Here is an 8,893-nt window from a genome sequence, read left to right as displayed (position 1 = left end):
AGCCTTGTATTCCTAAAGCTTGGGTACAGCTTCCGTCTCTTCTAAGGAAATAAAAACATTTCCATTATTTAGAAATACATGGATTATACATACATATAACCATGTAACAACAGTTAATGAAAAAAGAGGCCATGGGCCCTGAGTCCTGGAGTCCAAGCTGGTTGTCAACCCAGTCTTGTCCAGTCCTGTGCCTCATCTTTTTATTTCAACATGACAGATGCCACTGTGTCCTTCACCAAGGATTTCATAGGAGGTGGAGTGGCCATCTCCCAGAAGGCAGTAGCACCACTGAGCAGGCCCCGAAGCTGCTGCAGGCGCAGCGTGCCAGCAATCAAATCACGGCAAACAAGCAATGCAAGGGCATCGGAGACCGCATGGAAACTGGGAGTCCTGCCTTTCTGGCCTGGTAACCTGGCCAATGTCATTAGATACTTCCCTGCCCAGGCTCTCAACTTTGCCTTCAAAGATAAACACAAGCAGATCTTTCTGGGTGGTGGGGACAAGAGGATCCAGTTTGGATGCTACTTTGCAAAGAACCTGGCATAAGGTGGTTCGGCAGGGGCCACATCCTTGTGCTTTGTGTACCCTTTTGATTTTTCTGGTACCAGTCTAGCAGATGATGTGGGCAAAGCTGGAGCTGAAAGGGAATTCAAAGGCCTTGGGGACTGTCTGGTCAAGACCTACAAATCTGGTGGGACTGAGGGTCTGTACCAAGGCTTTGGTGTGTCGGTACACGGCGCTATCTACCAAGATGCCAACTTAGTTATCCTATGACACTGCAAAGGAGCTGTATACAGGCACACTTGACTGCTGGCGAAAGATTGCTCGTAGTGAGCGGGTGGTGTCTTTGTGGTTGTCATGTATGAAGAGATCAAGAAGTTCACACAATTATATCCCAGGTGTCCACGAGAACAGGCGTGTTGTAGACTGTACGCCAGCCTTGAACATTCTGGACAGATTCTCTGTGCTTGTCTGGTTCATCAACGGCGACAATTTACCAGGTAAAAGAAGGGAAAGCAATAATGGCCATTTCTATAATGACAATAATGATGGGACTCAATTATGTTTTATTTCAGTCACTCCTGATAATAAAAATGAATAATTTTTTTTAAATGCCATGTAAACATTTGAAAAACAGCATTAAAGGACAGGAGGGGTTGAAAGGAAGAAAGGGAAGGGAGAAATTATGTCATTATATTAATCTGAAAAATAAATAATTTTACAAAGAGGACTGGAAGGACAGATTATTGGAGTGAGGTCACCAGTTCCTTGTCATTTTTTGCCCATGACTGACAAGAAGGGCCTCCCTAGCCACATCTGAAAAAGAGTGTTGATTGTTAGCTCAAATGTATGTTCAGAGATTATGCAAGCACTGTCAGGAGCACAGGGAAGCCCGGGTTGTGCCCCCAGACACATAAAGAACATTTCTTAAACAACGTCTAGAAAGCTTAGAGCTCTTAAACACTTTATATAATTACAGAGAGCACTCGATTAAAAAAAAAGTGTATTTGTCGTAAGGAAAAAAAACACAAGAATGTGCCAAAAAAACTCCACATTTTTTATTCAGACCAACGATATCCATAAAAACTTAAAGAAATCATAGCCACATATTTCCTTCCATACCTACTTGTTATTAGAACTGTTGTAAGCGGCGATTAATATTTACTATTGATATATCTTCTAGTAAAGCTGCTGTTGATCCTAAACAGCTGTGTACCCAAATCACCACACAGAGACCGGGTTTATTTAGTTAACCTAGAACACAATGCTGGGCAATAGTTACTCCTAAACCTCCAAACCCTCATATCTAAAATTTAGATTTTACCCATTATACTTGCGTTTGTGAAATCTTAGGTCTGGTTCATTCTCCTTGTAGTTCTAAGATCTCCTCCCAGCTCAGCTCCCCTTCCTCTCCCTAGTCCTTTCTTCTCCCACTCATTTCCTGCCCTCTGGCTCCTCCCCTATTTCCCGTCCTCTGGTCCTCCCATTGGTCAACATTGTGGCTAGTTGCTTTATTTTGGCCTGTTTACACAAAGTTGAGACAGATGATGCTTAGAATAAGTATCACAATGCAATATCTGGATTGAAACCAGAGAGTGGGGGGGGGAGAAATCAGCATTTGAATGAACAAGGGTAAGGTGTATACATTTCAAAAGAACATTATACCAACACAGAACAGAGTAATAACTCTTGGCATAGTCCAAAAATTGAACAGCTGCCTGAGGTTTTCCTCAGTACTCAGAATATACCATTTTGGACCAGTTAATATTTATGTTTTATTCCTCATAATATTTAGTTTTATAAATAACATTATGTGAACATATTATGCTGTGCATTATGAGATATTTTCTCATATAATCCTATTCAAATCACGGTGGGGTTGACTTTTGGCTTTTGCCTGTTTTGAGGCAGGGTTTGTATGCAGCTCCGATTGGCTTCAAACCCTTTCTGTATCTAACGTAGCCCTTCAGCTCTTAATCTATCATTGTGGTACTAGGGTTATACATGTAAACCATCAAACTAGCTTCAAAACATTCTTTTAAATTGTCCTGCTCTCTCTCTAGCATGACACTATATTCTTGTTCTGCTTCTTAGAGTGTTTATTTCTCACACATTAGGATTAAGTATCCAAACTACATGATAAAAATAATCATCTATCCAAATATTGGCAGGGGTTATTTTGGCCCCAGTGCTGGATATGATCAAGAAATGTGCATATCACCCCGAGACTTGGAGTGAATTTAGCAGTTGTGGGAAATTTTGAATTCTCCCTCTTGTAGTTGAATTATAGTCTAGTATTATATTGCATAGAGTTGTTTTTAAAGTACCATGTAAATTATCATGTTCCAGCTTGGGTGGGTATGACCTAGATGAATTTCCCACAGTGATAACATATAATCTCATTTTAGAAATAAAAAAAATAATTGTTTGAAATTTGAAAATATGAACCAAAAAAAAAAAAAAAAAAAGATGGGGAAAGAGTCTGTTTGGGTTTAGCATAAACACCAGTGAAGGTCTCTCTTCTCGGAGATGTTTTAGAATGTCATACCTTAGTATATTCTTCGTACAATTAGAAGATGCCATCTTTAAAGGCCAAAAAAAAAAAAAAAAAAAAAAAGCCAATAGAGGTGAGATGCAGTTGCAGAAAGCCCCTAACGCCATGGTTACCAGCAAGGGACGCGGGCAGCCTTAGTGGCTTGGCATGAACTCTCTCCATCCATGGGTCACATCACTCTGTTGGCTTCTACCTCTTTCATGGCAGAGAGCTTAAGATTAACATTAGCATTTGAGAGACTTAAAAATCAACAGCTATGTGAACTGTTCCCCTTACTAGGGCAACCACCTGGATACTGAGCTGCCATGGGCTACATCTGAGCAGGGTTCTAGGTCATCTCCATGCATGGTCCTTGGTTGTAGCATCAGTCTCAGAAAAGACCCCTGGGCCCAGAATTTTGCTCTCCTTGTGGAGCTCCAGTTCTCTCCAGGTCTTAACTCTCTCCCCCTTCTTTCATAAGATTCCCTGCGCTCTGCCCAAAGTTTGGTTATGAGTCTCAGCATTTTCTTTAATACTCTGCTGGGTAGAGTCTCAGTGGCTCTTTGATCACTTCCCCCTGGGGGGCGGGGGCGGACAGCCTTGCCAGGCCACAGAGGAAGACAATACAGCCAGTCCTGATGAGACCTGATAGGCTAGGGTCAGAGGGAAAGGGAGGAGGACCTTCCCTATCAGTGGACTTGGGAAAAGGCATGGGAGAAAAAGAGGGAGGGAGGGCAGGATTGAGAGGGGATGAGGGAGGGGGCTACAGCCGGGATGTAAAGTGAATAAACTGTAAAAAATAAAAAAAAATTTTTTAAATAAAAATTAAATTAAGTTAAAAAAAATCAACAGCTACTTAGGCACCTGCAATGCAAGTGTGAGCAATTAATGTTTTGTGAATACATTTTCTTGTGGACTTTTCCTCGACTCTCCTCGGTCACTGAAGGTTACAGTGATGGGCTCTGTAAACACTCACCTTCAGCACACAGCAGTGCGCCTCCGCAGAGGTCCACACCATGTACCTTAGGTATTTCTTCAGAGCAGGGATGCAAGTTTCTGGCCTCCACCATGTTCCAACATTCTGAAGATCGATGACTATAGTGACTCTGGCTTGATAAATCACATGGAAGGAACAGTGCTGTTAGGTATGTCCTGCTCAGCATTGCTCCTTTGCTGCTTCGTGACCTCTTTCTGAAGACGAGAAGAAGTGAGGAAATCTACAGAAACACCCACCCCATCTAAAAGCTGTGAAGTGACTTTATTATTTTCCTACTGTGTTCCTGGGAAAGAGAAAGGAAGTAGAGAGTTCTTTATTTAAAAGATGTCCAGTGGTATAGATGACAAATGTTTAGGAAAGGGAATGAAGACAATGGAGAAAGGAATTGGGTTTGACCACCAGCAAGAATAAATTCATGGACTGAAATAGTGTTAACTGTAATACACAGTGAAGAACGAGAAGGCAGATCTGGGGAACTACCTACTTCAGTCTGCGATGTGCTGAGATCTTTGTATTTTAGGAAATCATATGAACACCTCTAGACCAGTCGTTATGAATCTGTGACCCATATTGTGGTGACCTTAAACCATAAAATTATCTTGCTTATTTCATAACTGTAATTTTCTACTGTTGTGAATTGTAATGTAAACATCTATGTTTCCCAGTGGTCTTAGGCAACCCCTGTGAAAGTCATGTGACCCCTGAACGGTCACAACCTGCAATTGAGAAACGCTGCTCTAGAGGAAGACTGTGCAGGCAACTCTTGGAGAGCAAAATAAAAGCGTGCAGTAAGTGACATTCGATCAGCGTGTCAAGAAGAGCTTGTGTGTGGCTGACACCACGAATAGGTGTTTATTGTCAGACTGGAGAAAAAATAAGGAAAAAAGTAGTGTTTAGGGAGTCATGAATGACAGCAATTTCGCAATTTAGAATGGGTTGATACTAGATTCTGTATTCAGAACTAGGTGCTTAAACTTGGAAAGAAATCTGTTAAATCCAACATTTAAAACATTTTGGTGTCTTTTTTTTTCTTATCTAATTATTTATTCACTTTACATCCAGAATGCACCCTCCCCCACCTCTCCCCCCAGCCCCACCCTCTTCTTTCCCCCTCTCCTTCTCCTCAGAAAAGGGGACCCAGGAAATCACTCACAGAGGTCACAGAGCCCATTTTACCGCTGCTGGTCGTCCCTAATGGCTTCTGGCTCTGGGACTGCAGCCCACACTTTGGTGTCGTTAATAAGATACAATGGAGGTAGAAGCCAAAGTGGACTTTGACTATACCATCAACTAAATATAGTAAGTATTTAACACATACAGGTGAAGATGTCATCATTGATCTTTCTTATTTCTTTTTCTTGCCAGAGAAGAAAAGCACTGAGAGGTACAGGCAGTGCTTTAATGCAGATACTTTGTCCTTTATTACGGGTTTTTAAAGTAATCGCACATAGTGGAAAATAGTACCAGACTCTGATTTTCCCAGCATTGAGCTAAGTCAGTAACTTCTATTTCTCTCTCCAAGTGGTCAGTAAATCTCAAATGAAAGTGGAAGCCAAGCATAATGCACAGTTGTTTATTTCTAACCGAATGAGTTTTATTTCTAAGTTCTCTGTTTCATGCTTGGGGAGTAGAGTTTAGTTTTGTTTTAACTATTAGAGATGGTTGATGCTGTTCCATTTTACAAAACTGAAAGTATAAATAATTCCAAATGAGTTACTGTGAAAGCTTGGAAATAAAATATTTACTTTGTCTGGTATAACATTTGTTATATTTTAAATAAAAACAAGAGATTGTTCAATTTTCTAAATACTGAAGCTTTAAATTTCTCTTGCTTATCTGCAGTGGTGGAAAAGCCCACAAGGCCTCAACCCTCGACTGCAGGCAACTGAGGCAAGCTGGGAACACGCCTCCCCAGGGCAAAGCACACCAATTGGTTGTCTGTGCCACGTGGTCAGCTCTGAAAACATACATAAAAGCAATAGTATATAAACTGGAAAGGCTATCAGGGAGTGGTGGCACTCCAGGAGGCAGAGGTTGGTGGATCTCTGTGAGTTCAAGGCCAGCCTGGTCTACAAAGCAAGTTCAGAACAGGCAATGCTACACAGAGAAACCCTGCCTTGAAAAACAAAAGACAAACAAAAACAAAAAAGGTTTTACACACACACACACACACACACACACACACACACACACACACACTATTGAGAAAAGAGGCTGTGGATTTGAAAGCGAGTAGAGAGGGGTGGAGGAAGGAAAGAGAAGGAAGAAATGTAATTAAATTATACTCTAAAAATAAAATTAAAAATATTTTGAAAACTATAACTCAACTATTTTAACTGAATAATGATCACTGTTTTGCTTTCTAAAATCTGGTTTCATGATCTTCACATCACCTCTCATTACAAATGTAAAAGCCATTCATCAGAATTTATTATTCCTGACATCTAGAGAACATTAAAGTTCAGGTATTTGGGAGATTGTTCTGAATGTTATTCAATAATCCAGTTTTAAGTGTTCTAGGGAATCCTGGTGTAATTTCAACATGATTACTGAGGGACTGTGTTTTCTTTCTAAGTCAAGTTTCCATCTGAAAGTGAACAAATAAAAAACTACTTTATAGGTTATGAAAAGGTTTTTGTTAGGCTGAACAAATTCCCTTAAAAGATTTAAGCCTAGAGCGTTTGAAAAATGTTTAAAAATGCTTTAGAGAAATGTTCACATAAGCCTGTGATTAAGAGTTAGAAAATGGATGTCTGGGAGAGATAGCTCTGTGGGGAAGAGCATTAACTGTGAAAGCACGAGGGCCTGAGTTCAGATGCCCAGCAGCTACTTAGAGAGACACACTTGGCTGCAGCAGCCTGTAACCTCAGCACCGGGGAGATGAGCTCGAGATAGTGAGATCTCGGTCAGCCACCCTAGCCAAAAGGCAAGCTTCTAGCTCAGTGACAGATACCGTGTCAAACCAACAAGGTTGGCAGTGCGAGAGGACCACACCTAGCATCTTGCTCTAGCCTCCACATGCTCTGCACACTCCCATGCACATATCCCACACAGAGAGACACACTGTGTGCGCACACACTGATCATTTACTAGAAGATAACATTTGATTTTCTCATCGTCTCTTTAAAACCTCTCACTCTTCAACCACTACCACTGTCTAATCTCCACAAGAAGACCAACAGAGACAATTCAGCAGAGCCCAGAGGGGCCTGTGGAGTCTGAGGCACCAACCAAGGACAATGCATGGACCAGACCTAGGTCCTCCATACATATGTAACCGATGGGCAGCTTAGGCTTCATGTGGGTTTCCTAGTAAGGGAAGCGTGGGGTATCACTGACATGGACTATGTTACCTGCTTTTTTATCACTTCCCTCTGATGGGACTGCCTTACAAGAGCACAGGGTCAGAAGAAAACACAGTCCTCACGTGACTAGGTGAGCTGGGGTGTCTCAGTAGGGGGCTCCCCCATTTTGAGGAATAGGGAAGGGGAGATGTGGGAGGGAGGGTGAGGCCGGGTGGAGAGAAGGGAGGAGCCTATGACCAAGTTGAAAATTGAATTAAAAAAAAAAAAAAACTAAATGTTTTAGAAGCAAATTAAGACAATGTTTAACATTGATCAGAAAGACTGCATTTCTTTGATCATAGTGTATAAAGGATGCACATTATTTATGAAACTCAGAATCAAAATAAATAAATCAATATTAAAAGGTTATACACCAGCAATATTTAAGGCCAAAAATACTTTACATGTATACATACATATACTTACAGTTTAGACGGAATAGGACAGGTGTTAGTGTACAGATGTTTCTGCTTGTTTGCTGTGTGTGCAGTGTAAGCATCAGATGGACTAAAAACATGGAAAATAGCCAATACCCAAACAAAAGAAATACCAAAATCAGGACATCTCTCAGAGTCATGAGATTATGTTCCTACTAAAATACCTTTCTGAGAGTTTTATATCTCAGATGCATATATTTCAGATGTAGGATGGCAGAAAGCCAAATTCATGGGATGTAACAGACCTTAGCTTCTGGAGGCATTAGTTGATATTTTCGTATGAGTGAGAGGTTTAGAGAGCATTTCTAGAGAAAGCTTCTTGCGTGTCTATTTCAGTAGTCATTTGAAGCAGATATTAGAAGAGAAATAAACACCCTCCCCACAAAGAGTAATGTGTATACAGGGAACAAAACCCACAATGAAAGCAACGACTGTTCTCAGAGCTGTCAAATTGAACTCTCCACCCACACTCGAAGTACACAGTCTTCTTCCACCGAAGGAATCTATACACAGAAGATCTTGCCACGGGCCTGCTGTCTACCGAGGCAGCTGAAGGAAGGAAAGCCAAGCAACTTTCAGGAGTGTTTATGGTTATAAGTACAACTTTTAACTTCTAAAACTCTTTAAATTTCTCCTGCTTGTAAGCTCTTCACTGAGAGATTTGCTGATAGAAGAGGAGCTTGAGACGTGCAGAAAATACAGAGCAGGAAGGCTCAGGCTTCCTAGCTTGTGTTTATTCACTTGCTTTTTTCACAAGCCATCGAAAGCATTCTTCCAACAATGATAATGTTACTGGGTTTCCCACATCATGGGCTTTTATGAGATGCCTAATGCCATCATCAGTTCGCTCATAAATCACAATCTTTGCTCAGAGTCAAGAGATCATTTGTATATTTATTAAAATTAATAAAATGTAACAGAAAATTAATAAAATGTTCTTAGAAGGTGTGATCCTAATGAGACTAGAGAATAAGTGGAACTACCTAAACTTGACTATAAGTAGTATAAAAATAATTAGGTTATCTGTCTTATCCAAAGTCTAGATATCAATCCTAAACCAAAAAGAAAAATACTTATTGAA

The 8,893-nt window shown here is 40.7% G+C and overlaps 1 pseudogene; it reads left to right on the top strand.

The window, feature by feature from the left end:
• The first annotated feature begins 210 nt into the window (after positions 1-210).
• Positions 211-5,920, top strand: LOC129671466 (ADP/ATP translocase 2-like; annotated as a pseudogene).
• The last annotated feature ends 2,973 nt before the right edge of the window (positions 5,921-8,893 follow it).

Source organism: Psammomys obesus, unplaced genomic scaffold (genome assembly GCF_907164565.1).
Source record: "Psammomys obesus unplaced genomic scaffold, mPsaObe1.curated_primary_1811, whole genome shotgun sequence".
NCBI lineage: Eukaryota > Metazoa > Chordata > Mammalia > Rodentia > Muridae > Psammomys > Psammomys obesus.
The sequence above is the reverse complement of the archived record's forward strand: the minus strand, read 5'-3'. Positions and strand labels throughout refer to the sequence as shown.